Consider the following 17,336-nt stretch of genomic DNA (forward strand, 5'->3'; position numbering starts at 1 on the left):
CCTGGTTAGAGTTGCTTTTGTAACATAATTAATGAAACACTGACCAACACGTGGAAACATGTGAAGCACTTTAAACTGGCGTGTTGCTGAAATGTGACACACAAAATTTTATTAAGTTATTTTAAACTTTCATCCGTTAAGAAGACTGGAAACCCCTCAGATCGCCTTTAGCACTTTTCCAAAGTTTGGGTTTGGCTATTAAGAGATTCTGTAGATTTATTACAGAGCAAAACATTTTAAGTTTATTTCTGTTGATTTTGATGATTGGCTTTGAGCGTGTGAAAGTCTAAAAGTTCAGTTCTTCAGCAGCAAAAGTAGTAACAGAACCATGTCTACTGAAAAATGTATCTATTTGTTCGGGGCTCCTTTTGCATGACCCTGTGGCTCTGGAGAGGTCAGACTGCCCCGGGCAGCTCAGGCTACCGTCCAGTAGCTTCCCACCATCAGCGTGTGAAAATGCTATTCCATTTACAGGACAAAACTGATTCATATACATTAAGTTCTTTACTGTAACATGTACTGACAAGTGATTTTATGAAAAACAAATCTTTTCAAAAGTGGGTTTAAAATTTTATCAGATTCAAAAAGGTAGCTAGAAAAAATGCAATAGAGTATTTTTTGTCTGCATTATCAGGCTTCTACTTTAATTTTTTTTAGTCACATTACAGATCAAATACTTGCTCAGGGGATTCTGTGGAAAGGCTTTTAATAGAAAAAGATGACAGCCTTGCTGAGCAGCTTGTATGTGACACAGGTTAGATTTTTGAGAGCCGCTCCAAACGGCCGGGACTGAACCAAAGCTGAGCCATATTTTACAACAGATCATTTCATTCAGCTCGTTGAGCTTGGTTGTTCAAATGAATAGCCTCTAAATGATGATCAGGCATTTTCATGTTGTACTGTCATGAAACATGTGGATTCTTGAACTGGATTCAGAACATCAAATCTCCTGTTTGTCTAGAAGTTATATCACATGTATGTGTCTATAACTAAAAATCTTTCAACCATGAATATAAAAAACAGAAATGCTCATCTCTTCCTTTATGCCATGTTTTGCCTTTAAGTGTTTAACTGCAGCAAAACAATATTATATTGTTTTTGGAGGGGACAAAAGTAATCACTCACCTCCCAAATCTCAGCATTACATGAATTATTAACAGCACAACTTCACTGATCTTACAAACAGCAAAAGGGTTAAAATTTATTGTGGATTTTCACTCATTTCCTCTGGGTCAAAATAAATCATTTGGGTTAAAATATATGCATACACGCCCACAAAAAATGAAATCCAACAGCAAGTTGCACCTCTAACTCATTCTTTTTGTAGCCGTCAACAAACTTCTGACATATTTCTGGTTTAGTATTTGACCAAACATCCTGTTAAAACATGCAGCTGTGTTTAAGTTTCAACCTTTAACTTGTTAAACTAAGGAGAATCCAAAGGTTTAAAGGAAAGTCATTCATTATTCCATCCTCAGTAGCTCAGTCTTTGTTTTGCCAAACCATAAAACTATTCTCCAGCAGACATTTCTCTGCTCTATGTAGGCAGCTGCAAATTTCAGTGGAGGTTGAAGGTGTTTATGTTGGATCAGCGGCGTCTTATTGTTTGTCCCAGTTTATGAAGTTATGAACTGGGTTCACTGCAGATTAGCCATGAGCTGCTTTCCTGATTTAAAGTAAACTTTTTAAAAAGTTGTGGTTTCAATTCCACTCATTTTTCACTAGACCTTCCAGTTTAAAGTCATTTTTAAAAGTATGACAGAGAAAATGCTAGAAAGACTGGTAATTAATTAATTCTAATATTTCTGCCATTTTTTGTTTTGTGAATTTCTTAATGCTACGTCTTGAAGCCATTCAACCACGGAAGGAAAAGGAAAAAAATTTAACATTTAAATACAAGAATGCTAAAAGAGTGGCTGTAAACTTCTGACTGAACTGTTACAGTTTTTTATCAGCATGAAAAGTTTTTAAAACGAGCATAAAGGCTGGTTTTGATGAGATAAGATGTCAGCCCCATAGCCTAGTGAGGAAATGAACTCAGATGTCTAGTAGTCAAACGGTGGCCATACTTCGTTATGTTGATGATGTTGTTAAAGGGCTGCATGTGAGACATCATTCCAGCCACTGATAGAGACTGTGACTCAAGACATTTGCACATACATCAAACCATGCTTCCTGTCTCTACAGAATGTTTCATTATAGATGCCTTGGGACTCTAACAGAGGAAATGTGCTGTGACCAGGAAATGTGCTGAATGTGCTGGGAGGAAATGTGATAATATAGTATAGTTGCTTTTCTGCAGTATAATCATCATTATCATTATAGACAACGTTAATGTGGGTCCAATCCATACCAGGAAAAGGCTACAGTCTTTATTACCTGCAGTTTTCCTCTAATTTTCTCATTTTATTCTGTAATATTGGGAAATGACCAGAGCACTCCCACACTCAACACTGAAATACGATGCTTTGCGAGGGCTTCAAACCTTTCACATGTTTCACATTTTGTCTTGTTAAAAACACAAACATAGATGAATTTTATCACTATTTTAGATGACAAACATATCTATGGAGCGGAGAGATAAAAGATGGGTGATTTTATAAATGTAACTTTTAAAGGTGTGGTGTGCATTTGTACACATCATCCACCTTTTGATGGAACCAACCACTGATCTTTTGGGGTGTGCCTCTAACACGTCAAAAGTAAAAAAAAAAGTGACATTTTACTTCCATGGTTGTGATTGTAGTGAAAAAAATAAGGTAATCTTTGTGCAGGAGAAGAGGTCGAAGCTTAACCATTTGCATAAAAACAGCAATTATCAAGCTGGTAGGGTATAGTGTCTGGAGGAAGACAAAGAAAGGGTCAGATATGCCTGGGAGCAACATCCCCATTCATAATGGAGGTGTACAATGTGTGTGTCTAACATCCCCATCGACTGGGCTACCTGCAGGAGGCTGTCTCATAATTCTGACTGCTGCTGCCGGATATACCTAAAATGAGAGCCAATGAGAGGGCAAGTGAAGGGCATATTTATTTTTGCTCAGTGTGGGTTTGTGGAAGGACAGACAGAAAGGGATCATATGTGATGGCTTAAAAAGGAATGGTGTGTTATGACAAAATATGGCAGCTGGGTGTAGATATTTACTCTGGGACACTGAATAACTCAGCTCAGCACTGAAGCTGACATGAAAATGTGACTAAATGAAGAAGGCTTTAGCTCTAATTGAGCACAAAAGAGGACTTTAAAATGATAGGGTAACAGTTTGAGGAGTGGAAATGGAAATTCTGTCCTTCTAGATACAAGAGAGCACTGTGTCTCGATTAAAAAAAGGGAAATGTTTGAAAATGGAAAATCTGAAACCCTCGGGGCTTCTCTGCATACTTTGAGGAGTGCTGGGGTGTAAGAGATGGGGAAACTTGCAGGCTGTACTGTGGCAGTGTGCAGATGTATTTGATAATTTATCTGGTGTCTGCGCGGAGCAGAAGTGATAACCTAAAGCCCAAAGCAAGCAAGACACTTTCATTCACAATGGCTGCAGCTAAAAAGGAATTTAAGGTGCAGAATCAAACAGTAGACTCTTTCAGGCTCATTTATCACTGTTCACCTTCCCTCAAACAATAACTACTTAAATATGCAGCTTAAATTATCATTAATTTTAAGCACTCCGTGTCACCTTTGTCTTAATTTTACTCATATTTCAGCTTTGTTTTAGCCCAGGGACGATGGATCACATGCGATGCTCACCACACAGTGTATACTTTGAGACCATTTCATGTTGTTTTTAATGTGAATGGCGTTTGTCAGCCTTTTTCTGCGGCACATCCAGACAGTTGCATCAATGCTGTTCACACTTGTCCCATCGTGGCCTGGAAAAGACTCCCACTGATTAATTTTTTATTGAGCAGACAAAGCTGAGCGTTGTTTCATGGTTCCCCAGAGAGTTGCATCAGCGAGTGCCGACACCATCCGATCAGGGGCCAAAAGCAAGCTCCATGTCTTCACAGCGAGAAGTTTTTCTGTTTCTAAATCCCTGCTATCCGGGGGCTTTGCTTTACATGTGCGCTGACTGAGATTTTGCTTTCAGAAAAGGTGACTTTTTTTTTTTGTTCCTCCAGAATATTTCATTGTCTGTCTGGTGACAGTTTGATGTGACAAAATTTTGATGAAATGTAAAAAGGAAGTGAATTTTCAGTCATTAATTTTGAGTTCTGTTCATGAAAATCTGTGAATGCTGAACCGTGAACAGGTGGAGGTCCAATTTAATCTGAATACTCTGGCTTATTCCCAGTGGATACATGCACACATGGTTAATTTATCATTTGGTGTGTAAGTCTAGACGCTGCAGAGAAAAAGATGTTTTACATCGCTGTGGAGGAATTTTGGCCTGAAGATTTTTGCATGGTAATCCAACTGTGCTTGTGATTTCTTTTAATCTCATTTGGTTTAATTTAAACTTTCATAAGCCCACATGAAAACCTGCGTTTGTTGACCGTCCAGGATGTGAACTTCCTGGTTTGTCTTGGATTATTTTCTTGCTGCATTATCCAAACATAGTTGGACATTCTCCCTCAAACGTTTCTGTTCAAGAGCAGAATTAATATTTACAGATCATTTCCTAAGTAAAGCAACCGCAGACAATGAAACTACCACCATAATGTTTGACTGTAAGCATGATGTTTAGGGTCAACACTGATGGGGACGCTTTGGAGTCGCTTTGTTGGCCATCTGGCTTCTCCTGGGAAGATTGCAATGTGCGCAAAATTTTATCGATATTCTGCTAATGTTGAAAAAAACATAATTCTGCAATTGTGATGTTTCTGTTAAATAAGAAAGGCAATTAAAATTACGAGAATTAGTATGCTCATGTAATAAGTCATTAAAAACAGGCTGCACCATCGTACTCCTACCACTTCCTGTTCTCTTCTTCATCTTTTCCACCAGTAGTAACATCTGGTACTGCGACAGACTGGCGACCTGTCCAGGGTGACCCCGCCTCTCGCCAGGAACGTTAGCTGGAGAGGCACCAGCAAAATGAATGAATGAATGAATGAATGAATGAATGAATGAATGAATGAATGGATGGATGGATGGATGGATGGATGGATGGATGGATGGATGGATGGATGGATGGATGGATGGATGGATGGATGGATGGATGGATGGATGGTTGTTGATCACATGACTTGTGATGCAAAAAAGTGCTTCCATTGCAGTTCTTTAAAATCCATCACCATTGCTGTGCTTCCATTAAGTGAATTTATTTTCATAATTCCATTGTGCGAAATTATATTGTTTATGGAAACACAGCTGGTGTCTTCAATAAAGATTACATGGATTATCAACAAGTAATCCTTCATGTAATTTTATCAGTTTAGTGCAAAGAAATGTTGACTTCTGACTGCTTAACGTCAGATTGGACCATTAACAGAGAATTACAATAACAATCCCAGAAAGAGGCCAATCTCTTCAGACAGAAGCTAAAATATTTAATGAGCCAAAAAAACTAAATGTTTTTAGCCACTCCAGCCAGTTTACATCCGCACCTGGAAATACACAACTATGCTTAGTTCAAATCTAGATTTTTTTCTTATAAGTAACAATGAAATATTCCTGCCTAAATCCAAGATAAAGTGCAAAAACGAAATATTCACAAAACTAAGGAAAAGTGGTGTTAAGTGGGAGACACTTACCTCACTGTCTCAGGACTTTTTAGCTACTTTTTGCAGAAAACTTCCTCCCACACTTCATTTTGCTAAGGTGGAGTCGTAGTCTGATCCCTGAAGAAGGTTATGTGGCTCTTTGATTCCCTGTTCTTTCTGCTGCAGTAGTTCACCTTGCAAGATGCTGCGAGTGGTTTTGATTCTGTTCATTTCCTGTGGGTTTCCATTCCACACCTGTAATGCATTTTGTCATTATCCTCCAGTATGTATAGCTACACTCATCAGCCACTATATTAGGTACGCCTTGCTGGCACTGGGTTGGACTTCCTTTCACCTGCAGCCTCAGCTTCTCATTTCAACAAGATATAAGAAACATGAATCAAAAATGTTGGTCATTAGTGCAAATGACAAAAAGGCAGAGGTAGATCTGTTCACTTGAATAGTTTATTCTGACTAGTTTATTTCAGAAACAAAGACCTGAAGGCAGATAATAGTGCATACGCATCGTAAATAACACAATGTGCTTTTATCTGCTGTTGTTTTGTAATATTTATGGCGAAACTGCGATAATGAAGGACATGACCTTTCAAGAAAAGTCTTTATAAGACATAAAGTCGATACTGCAGCCCATTTACTGTGATTGTTTGGGGCTAATTAGTGAGTATGAGAACAACGTTGTGATCAAAAGCCACCACCTGGCGTGAGGTGACTTAATCACCATGGCGACAGAGGAAGGAGGTTGCAATATCCCACACTGACATTGCAATGAGATATGCTACCTGCCTGACCAGCAGTGTGGAGAGCTGTCACCACCCACTCAACTTTTCAGATTCAAAAGTCTGAATGAAAAGGCAGACAAACCTGGCCAACCAGATGAATGAGCGTCGGAAGGCTGAGCTGTAAACGGATGAAAAGCAGACATGTTATTTATCACGCGTCTTCAAATCAGTTAATCACAAATGTCCGCCCATTTTGTTCACAGAAACAATACAGGAATACACCCATCAGGCAAACATTATGACCAGTGACAGATAAAGTGTGCAACACTAAGTAGCTCTTCATTACTGCACCTGTTGGTGGGTGTAATATATTTGGTGGCAACTGAACATTTTGAGCTTAAAATTGATGACCTAGAAGTGGGATGGGGAACCAAGGACTTGAGTGAGTCTGCTAGTGTGTGGGCTTGATGACGGGGTCAGAGCAGAGTGGGGTGTTCCCAGGCAGCACTGATCAGTATCCGCCAAGTGGTCCAAACAAAGAGCAGCGGTGAAACCATGACAGGTATCTGCCGTCCGATCAAACAGACGAGGAAAGGAAACGTGTTTAGTCAATTATTTCTCTGAGGTTACATTTCTCCTTGGCAGTAAATCTTATACTGTTTGTTCACCCGTAAATATTTCCTCACTGAAAATGCACTTTTTGGGTTAAGCAGCGAAGTATTCAGGTAGTACCCATGAAAAATGTGTCAAATCCTCTGTGCCTTTTCTAGTATTGACTCTTTTTTTGTTCAGTTTATTTGATTGGATGATTGAATTTTGAAGAAACAAGACACCAGTTTTGTTTCACACTCTTGTGGCCAAGATGACCCCAGAAGGGGTCAGTAGGGTTCAGAACCGCAGACGGGTCAACTCTGACATCCTGAAAGCAGTCTCTTATAAACCTTGCTCTTTGGGCTTTGACCCTTGACATCTTGGAGGAAGAATGACAGAGTTTGTTCCCTAACCGTTGACATATGGGCAAACTGCATCCACCAGAAAGTGTTTGGTTTTGACGGAGAGCGTTTGTTCAGCACACACACACTGAGAAATGCATTTTCCTTACAATTCTGGAATAACTTCAAGGGAAAAATGGATTGATTTGTTGCCAAGAAGAAGAGTTAGATAAAAATAATTAACAAAACCACATTTCCTGACCTGTTGCATTCAGTTTATGTGACCATATTTATTTACTTGATATGTAGCAAATGCGTTTTACCCTTGAAAATGTAAGCATTAAAATTCCCTTTTCTCACCCTTCATGTTCTTGGTTTTGTTAGGGAAAATGTTAGATATTTTTTGGTATTATCATTATTACTTTAGTTCATATTCAGTCTAATGTTAATCAGTATTATTGTGATTTTGAGTTTAAAGTGTTCTCTTCCTTATGTGTGTATAAACTGACCTGGAGGTTACGACTGTCTGTTTATCTTTATGTGAGACACTTAACTCTGAGTTTCCCAGATCTTAATTCTTATCAACCAGAATACCTCCTAACTGCCTGTAAGCAGTCGTATTTTGTCTCTTGTTTATCCTCCCTCTTTGTTGACAGTTTGACCTAGAGCTGAACTGGGCTCAGATCGTAGATCAGATATCACACCTGGAACTGAGTTGCTGGTTTGTTTAGGTTAGAAGTTTTACGACCTTTGTTGTTCTTCCTGACTGCCCCTTTTGGTTGTTCTGCTTGACAAAAAAACAGGGGCTCGCGTGGAAGGAGATCAGAACTTTCTGTGAACGGCTGATGGAAAGTTCTCCTTTTGCAAAAGCTTTGTCTATAAAATTCATATACGTTGTCTGTGGTCTTTTTATGTAGGTTCGAGAAAAATACCTATCAGAAAATATTTAAAGTCCCTCAAAGGAAATAATTTAAGTTGCTTCAAATTAAGTCTTGGTAAAAGTCTTGTTTAGCTAAGCTAGGATAACATCTATCCGAGTTAGCTGATATATAAACATATTGCATAATATCACAGTTATTGAAACAAAAAAATAACTGACATTAAAACTACTTTGAAAGATAAAGGTAGGCTGCATGCTAACATATTTTAGTTCATCAGCAGACAGAATGCTGAGAAATGACTTTTTATTTTATTTCACATTAATGCTGAAAGTATAAATGAGAACTTAACATTTTAATGCTCAAGTACGTCAAATCTGTACCATGATGCTAATAAATTATGAGAAATAGAATAAAACACGCATTTGTGGGAGCAAGAGAAAATGTTTGTGTTTCGAATGTTTCATAGTGACACAGTGGTGTGTGTGTTCTTTAAATGACTCACTTTTTGTGAGATAGAAATCTTCTCCAAGCTGTTACTTCCCCTCTGTGTCCTGCACAGAGAAATATCAGCAGAGGTAATGTGTCGCAGGTGATGTGGCAAAGTTATAATTGTGCTTTTGTTCACACATCCACAGCTGCTGCCTGTGAATCCCTCAGTGATAATATAGCATCTGCACTTTCAATTTTCAGAGAAATTCTGTTTCATATTTTATCATCAATTATGTGTCAGAGATGCTACGCTAACTGGCTTACAGAAGACGCAGAAAATAATTGTTTCTTGAGGAGCAGCTTTGGAAGACATTTATTTGTTCACTGAAGTCGTATCATTAAATTGCCATGATGAATCTGAAACAAAGCATTTGATCACTGAAGCTGTAACCTTCATTAGATCAGTGTGTTGCCTTTACATTCGTGACAAAGCCAAGATGTTTTCTTAATTTTCACTGAGAACTTCCATCTGCAGAAGTCTGTTTCATACAACCCTGAACAAAATCTAATATTAAGCTAGAGAGGAGTTGACAGGAGTGTGATGTTTGATGTGTGCAAATCTGACAAGACTACAGCATATGTCTCCTTCCTGATCGATTAGTAATCAACACAGTAGGGCAAAGATATGTTAAAAGAGCACCGCCTCATTGTAAAAGTATTCTGATTTCCAAACAAAATGAATGTGAAAGGCAAACCTTCTAGATGATTCATTCAGCAAGCGATGCTGTTTTTGCTCCGTTGCCTCTTTAGTTCCCAGTTACGCAGCAAATACACCGAGTTTTTAAAGTTAACAAATGAGATCTGCTTAGGCCTGTTTCACTGCTGCTGTTTAAAAAACTAATAGATCAATAACAGACAACAGAAAAAAATAAGTTAAAGAGAACAAGTACACCTGAAACATGTGAGACGTATAAGATTTCCTAAAAAGAAAGGCGATCTCTGACTTCTACTTTAATACAAGTTCAGATTAGATGTGTATATTACAAAAATCAAACATTGCAGGCAAAGGTGATGTTATCTTTTGCAGACAGGTAAGAGTGTAGATCAAGAGAAACCAAACAGGTAAGAGGATGAAAGGTTATTACATGAATAAAAACCTGCTGATTTAATGCAATGCTTGGAATGGAAATGAAAGTATAGATGACTGTAGATACGTGCGTGGGGGCTTGTGTGTTGGCGTGTATTGTTTACATAGTCTGCAACTGTTTTATGCAGAGCTTCTGAATATTTAATGGTATGTAAAGAGGATTTTTTTATATAAATCTGCTGTGTATGCATATTTATTTGCTTTTAAGGCTCTGCAAAAAGCAGAGTTGATGGCTCACAGAGGATTCAATAAATTTCTGATTATGCAAAGTATCTACTTTTGCAAATGGACTACAAGTACATTTATCACTCATCTTTCTGGGAATCCATTCTTTGGCCAATAATTTAAGTGCCTAAGAAACACAACAGTGCAAATGTGAACAAACAGAAAAGCAGTTTGGAGTATTTCTGGTACAGGTGAACCTCAATCAACTGGAATGTAATAATATCTTGAATTTAGGTCATTTACATTCAAAAGTGAAGCTAATATAGATTAAAACAACTTTTATTTAGATGATTATAGCTTACATGTAAAGGAAGCTTACAAGGTTACAATACGAGTTAATAAAATAGTGTTGGAAAATGATTTTATGGTCCTGTTATAATGATTGTTTGTTAGGTTAGATATTGCTATATCTTAATGTTCTCTCTTGTATTCTGATTTAATGTTGATTGAAAATTATGTAATCCTTGTTTTAAATGCACTATGAATTAATGATGATTATGAGTTGTGTGATTTTGGTTTGAAAGTAATAAGGAATCTTGACCTAGGAATGGGAAAAACCTGACCTAAACCTAACAGAGAATCTCTGTGAAGGAAGCAGGTAGACAAGAAAGAAATTCAAAAGTGAATTTATGTAAATCATAAAAGCCAAAATTGACATTTAAACATTCTGTATAACTGTGTATTTTGTAAGATGACTTTCTGAATTAAATGTCGTTTTCATTTATATTCATCTTCACTGAAATAAAAAATCATAGTTAAACTGGCTCCTGTTAGGTTGGGAGAACCAGGGAAAACGTGGCCAAGTCCAGTTGGTTCAGCTGGAAATCGCCTCAGGTGCGCGTCACTGCCTCACTATCTGAAGTCAGATTGCTCACAAAGCAAAGCCAGAAGCTGTTCACACCAACTTTGATCACTTCTGATTTCATGACTGCGGAGGAATCACCAAACATGAGAGTTTTCAGGTTTGCCCTCGCCCCTAAAAATAAAGGAATAAACAAGGCAAGATTTTTATTTTTTTTTTCGTTGACAGATCTTTGAAGTTATTTTTATCTGCAGGCAAAGCAAAATTGTATAGCCTTTTTCTGAGCTGTATGATTTAGTTTTTGTGCTTTGTTTCTCCTCTCAGCCTTTTTTATGCTGTGCAGCACATTTCAAACACAGTGATGGCTGTCGAGCCTCAGGGAATCACAGCTAGTCCACTGTATGTGCAAACTGCAGTTGTTACATTGTGCAGTTTATTGTACCGTAAATCAAATTATTGTAGGAAGAAAAAATAAAATGAAAGGACATTCACTGCCAACTTTATTATGTACACTTTTTGTGCGTGACAGACTGCTCTTAGTGCTGATCTGCTGGGATCCTCACACACAATCCTCTCACAGGTTTACAGGGAGAAAACATCCAGTGAACAGCAGTTAAAAAGCTTTGCTGGTGTCAGAAGTTAAAGCAAACTGGACAAACTGGTTTGAGATGACAGAAAGCTAACAGAGGTACAGATAACCAGTCACTAACACAAACATATGTAGGATAATGGACCGTGTCACAAAGATTAAATCATATCAAGTAGGGTTGGGCCCAGAGGCCATTTCGACTGAAAAACATCCTGTCATAATTATTCTTACCCATCAATTTTTAAAATTATAATGGTAATAATGGCATATTGCATTTAATATTCATTCGGCTTAGTGAATAATAACCAATTATTTTAGTAAACAAGTATTTTATCAATTATTCTGATGATTAATCGAGTAATCGAATAAAACAATTAATAAAATAAAATAGTAAATTTTACGACAACAGCAGTGTTACTATTGGATATAAACATTGGCCCAATTTTTTGTGCATCGCTAACAACTTTTCTGAAGTTTAGAAAATTAGCCTGTAACAATAATAGCTCACTTTCTAACATAACCTGGAGAAAAATTATGCAAAAACCTGAAATTATATTCAATTTCATAATGAAGAAGTAGGTTCACAGACACTTCTGAAAAAATGTCTAAACTCCAGTCTTCAGTTTATGTATTTATTTTCAGTCAATTTAATAGATTAACTCTCACCTTGCCCAGCCATTTATAGCTTTTACATCCATGTGAACGACTGATTTGGTTCCTTCATCACAAACAGAAACGCATCTACCAGCTATTTGTTGCAACCAGGATGGTGATAAATTTATTTTCTGGTAAGTCCATAAAGCTCCACTTACATTTAGCATCAACTACAGCACAGCCATATTGAGTCTATCCGCTCACCAAACACACCCGCCGCGCACTTCACCGCCGTTTGCTCTTCAATGCCACCAGGCAGCAGCTCTGGGAGGAGACAGGCTGCCGTACTCCAGGCATTGAGCAGTCAACTTAAGGATGCTTACTGGTCCCCTGAAAACAATAAAAACCCAAACATTATCATCAATCAATAAAATACCCCAGTTGGGGCGTTATGCTGCTAACACTTAGCATTTGTCAACAAATAGTTGGAGATGAGAGTGTTGCGCAACATAAATAATTGCCGATTGGAACACGTTGCATTAAATAATAAAACATAATTTAACAAAGCTTCAAGGCAGGTAATTTTCCTTGAGGAATTTTAATAATCGAGGTACTAGAATCATTCCAGGAATGATTACCACTGATTGTGGCCCCAGTACCTAAATGTACACAATGAAATCATATTACTGCTTTTGGCAAACTGTTAGTTTTTTATGAATCACTCTCGCTGCAGTCACACTACCTAACCTGTGGTGTCACTGCAGAGAAAATCCAGTCGTAGCGAAATATACGGAATAAAGTGGTGAGTCCGTTAGAAATGCCTGTCACACTTCAGCTTTCTTTGAAGGACGGTGAATGTACTGTACTTCTTCCAGAGTAGAAAACATCAACTTTAGTTTGCAGAGGAACCATTTTGTCTTGTAAGTAGACAGGATCTACCAAAGTAGATTAGAGCTGTGAAAAGCAGAGGCCTCTTTCCCCCCAAAGTGCTGTGCTGCTCTCTGTAAATGCATAGAGTGTTAGGGCAATTATCCTTAGTACCACATAAAATTAGAGTGAATATTATGGGTAATGCAGTCAATATAGAAGAAGCGATTGTCTCCTCTCTAATCAGTAGCTTATGGGTGGTATCAAAGCAACAAGATTTCTGTATCTTTAACAGTATCAGTGAAAGATGTGCCATTTGAAAGACATTCAAGAATTTCCAACGTCACCCAATGCTTTGATAACTATGTCATTTGGTTCTAGAAATAACCGTAAATCGTTCTTGCTGGTGCGAGTTTGTTCTTATTTTTGTTCTTTTTCATATAATTTGTACTTCCAGCAGCTGTACAAGCTTTGCTTTAACTTTCAGGATTTTGTGTTGGCACTGCAGTGGCCTGTTCAGGTTGAACTCTGCTTGTTCACAGCTGGGAAAGGACAAAATGTGTTCGGAAGATAAATGCATTCGGTATTTGGTCTTGCCAAGTTTATGTTTTGTACCTCTATCTTTTATGTTTTGCTTCTGTCCCTACTTTCCTCATTTGGATTTGCTTTCAGTCTCTGAAATATTAAGTTCCAGTTAAAAAAAAAACAACAGATCTGCCTCTGGTTCTTTATTATGGTCACATACCGTTTTTATGTCAAATGTTTTTTCTTGTTTGCTTCAAATGTCGTGTTTGGATTCATGTTTCATTCATGAAGGTTTTATTTTTATTTAACTACCTCTTCAGTCTTTCAGTTTCTTAACAACAACATTATGAAGTGGAACATAATGTGCACAACCAAGTGAGCATCAGCAAACAGGTCGATAGACAATACACTCTCTACCTGAAATCACCATTCTGCTTCTTACTAGAAAATCAAACACCGAAATTAAAAGATGAGTCGTCATGATCGTTATTGCCGAGTTTCTGTTCGATTCCTTCATTTTACAGCCAGTTGTTGCTTCAATCTCACTTCCTTAATCTACAGCTGCATTAAAGAAACTGTTTACAATATCAGTTCTGCTGTAAGACCAAAGAACAAACATGCCTGGTTTCACTGCTTAATATATTTTACCTCAATGCAGTAAAACATGAAAGATAACTGTTCTTCAGCTCTTCGTTCGCCAAAATCTAAAATTAAGGTGCACAACTATGTAGTTTTTTACAAAAATGTAACTAAGTAGAGGGTCCAGGTTTAGAGGGTCTCCCTCATTTTGATCAAATGTGTGACATTAGTGGAATAAAAGAAAAGTTTATAATGTGAAAATAAAGTTTTTTAAGCTTTATATCCAAAACATGCCTGCAGGATTACTTTGATTCTCTCCTGCATGTTTGAGGAATCCTTCATTCTCCTGTGGCAACCATTCAGGGGACCCTGTAGAAATAAACACCAGCTGTTCATATCGGCCCAGTTTTACTTACTGGACTCATAGTGATAACTTAAAAATGACTAACATCGGCCTATATCAATATTGATAATATATTGTGCAAAGCCCGAAGTTGGAAATCAAAATAATGTGTTGAAGACAGCGCGTCGGAAAGAATAGGAGCTTCTTAAAGAGACGGTGGCCCAGATTCAAGAAGTCAAATGTCTTTTAAGTCATGTTTGATATATACAGTATTTTTTTATAAAACCTGAAGGTAGTGGTTACTTAATTATGCTATGAAATGTCATTATGTGCCAGGAAAATCCACAACACCCCCTTTTTAAGGAAATCTATAAATAAAACTAAAACAAGAATTTGCTGCACTTTGCAAATCTCACCTCAGACACACACTAGTGTTTATGCTTTGTTTCAAACCTGAACGGATTTTAAAAGACGTTTCTCCTCCCATCTCTCTTTGATAATAGGCTCCTTTTGTTTTTGTGATTCAACATTAGGCGTAGTTCGGTTTTATTAATAGACCATTAAGTCCCCAAATAAAGCTGTTTAAATGAAGCTGTAACCCAACAACACGACCCAGTGTATATTTCACATCTGTTATGTAGAGACTATAATCTCTACATATAGTTTCTATAATCTATAATCGAGCAGGCAGGGCCTGACAGGGCCTTTGCTCCGTCACCTGTCATTCATGGAAAATGTCACAAACAAAAACAAATAACTGAATTAGCACAGATCATTTCAGCAAATCTAACCAATTAAAATCATAACTTTGACCATCAGTGGTGACAAGAGCAGTAATTTGTGCAGTCAGATTGTCTTTCCTGAAAAACAGATTACCTGTTATGCAGGTTATATTCCAAGCAAACTGGTTTCAAGTCATATTGAAATTGTTTAGATTGATTATTCCTACATCAACCCATTTTTTATTTTGTATTAACCAACCACTATGGGGTTTTTTCTATAACAAACGCTGCAGAACTAAATCAACCATGTGATTTATTAGTAAAATAAGATCCAATGAGCTTCATCAGTCATATTGTTACCTCCTTGCAAATTGTCACACTAACATCCTCCTAAATCCTCTTCTAACTTTTAAAATATTAAATTATCCTTTGTTAAATTGTTGATTGACTCATTCTGATACCAGAGATGAAACTGGAGCGAAAATAATGTTGAAAAAAAAGTCCTTGTGCTTATCAACTGATTATTAAACAAAGCACTTAAACGACACACAGTCTCAGAAAATAATTATTGCCACTTGAAGCCTCATACATTTAGACTTAAAACAAATTGTGGATGATAAACTGATTTTCACATGCAAATCTTTATTTTAACGTGTCACTTTTGTTATAATACCTGCTGTTGTAAAAGTGCTTTAAATGCAAACATGAGATAAGAAGCTCAAAGAGAAACATAAGACATCAAAGAGGATATAGTGATGAAAAAAGAAGAGATGTAAATCAAGCTTGGTGTTCAAACACTAACACTGAAGTAGAAAGAGACTATCAGACAAAGAAAATCTCACAAAACGTATGATCTATGATAGACGGTGTTAATGTGACACAGAGGTTCTGGCAGTTCTTTTGTCTGAAGGTGATCTCATTTCAAATCACATGCCAAAGAAATGCAATATGTCTGCATTAGCCCAGCAACGTACTGGAGACACATTGCTGGTGTATTTCCAGCCCCTAATATAATAAATATCAATCATAATATAGTAACTTTAAAAATGTAAATGTAAATTAAGACAATGTGGATTTTTTTTAAACGAAGAAACCCAAAGAATGACGTTTATGTAAGTATTCACACCCCCTGTAATTTCTACAGTTTAAATAGCATCCAGCTGTGGTAAATTCAGTTAATTAGACTTGGAAAGGCACACACCTGTATAAATAAGGTCCCACATTTGACAATGCAGGTCAGAGGTCAAGCACCAAGCATGAAATTGTCTGTAGACCTGAGACAGGATTATCTCGAGGCACAAATCTGGCGAAGGATTCAGAAACTATTCTGCTGCTTTTAAATTCCCGGTAAGTTCAGCGTCATCCATCACTAAACCCACAGGACTCTTTCTAGAGCTGGCCAGGTGTTTAACCCTTCCAGACAAAACATGATGGCGACAATACAGCCAACTTTGCAGTACCGAAATTCCACCAAAGTTTGCGCCATCTAGAAAATCCAGCAGTTTCTGAAAGGGGAGGCTTTGCGCTTTCCAGTCAATATCAGGTTATTACGATAATTTCACCCCCTCTCCAGGGAGTGAAATTAATCTAAAGGGCACTTTTAATAGACGGTAAATTGCGAAAATAACTTTCTAGATATTGAAAGCTCTAGTTGTTATGGATAAATGGGCAAATATACATACTCACAGGACATTTAAAGAACTAGTGCGTACAAATAAAATAAGCAAAATTATCCAGGAGGAGATTTGAAACTTAGGTCTTAAGAGAGGGAAGGTTTCCAGAAGGACAACCAGATCTGGAGCTATCAGGTCTGGATGGTAGAGTGGCCAGATGAATGCAGCTAAATGCAGAGACATCCTGGATGAAAATCAGTTCCCGAGAATCTTGACCTCAGACTGGGCCGACGACCCGAAGCACATGACGGAGATCTGAAAGGCTTCAGAACCAATCTGGGAACGACCCGGAGTGGCCAAGCAAGAGTCCACACTTGAATCTGATTGAAAAGATCTGAAAGTGGCTGACAAATGTCTCCCATTCAACTTGATGGAGCTGGAGAAGAGCTGCAAAGATGAATGAACCATTGAATGAGACTTGAGGCTGAAAAAGCTGCCAAAGTCGGATCAACAATGATAATAAAATGCTGTGAATACTTACACAAATGTGATTTCTTTGTTTTCTATTTCTTTAATAAATAAATAAAAAATCTCAAAAACGTTTCTCCACAATTTCATAATGAGGTATTGATGTATAGAATAGGAGGTTCATTAAATTAAATTTGAAATATGGATGAAATGTAACAAAATGTGGGGGGGAAAAAAAAA

The sequence above is a fragment of the Poecilia latipinna genome, unplaced genomic scaffold, assembly GCF_001443285.1.
Source record: "Poecilia latipinna isolate Pla-1442-1.1 unplaced genomic scaffold, P_latipinna-1.0 Scaffold1235, whole genome shotgun sequence".
NCBI classification, from domain to species: Eukaryota; Metazoa; Chordata; class Actinopteri; order Cyprinodontiformes; family Poeciliidae; genus Poecilia; species Poecilia latipinna.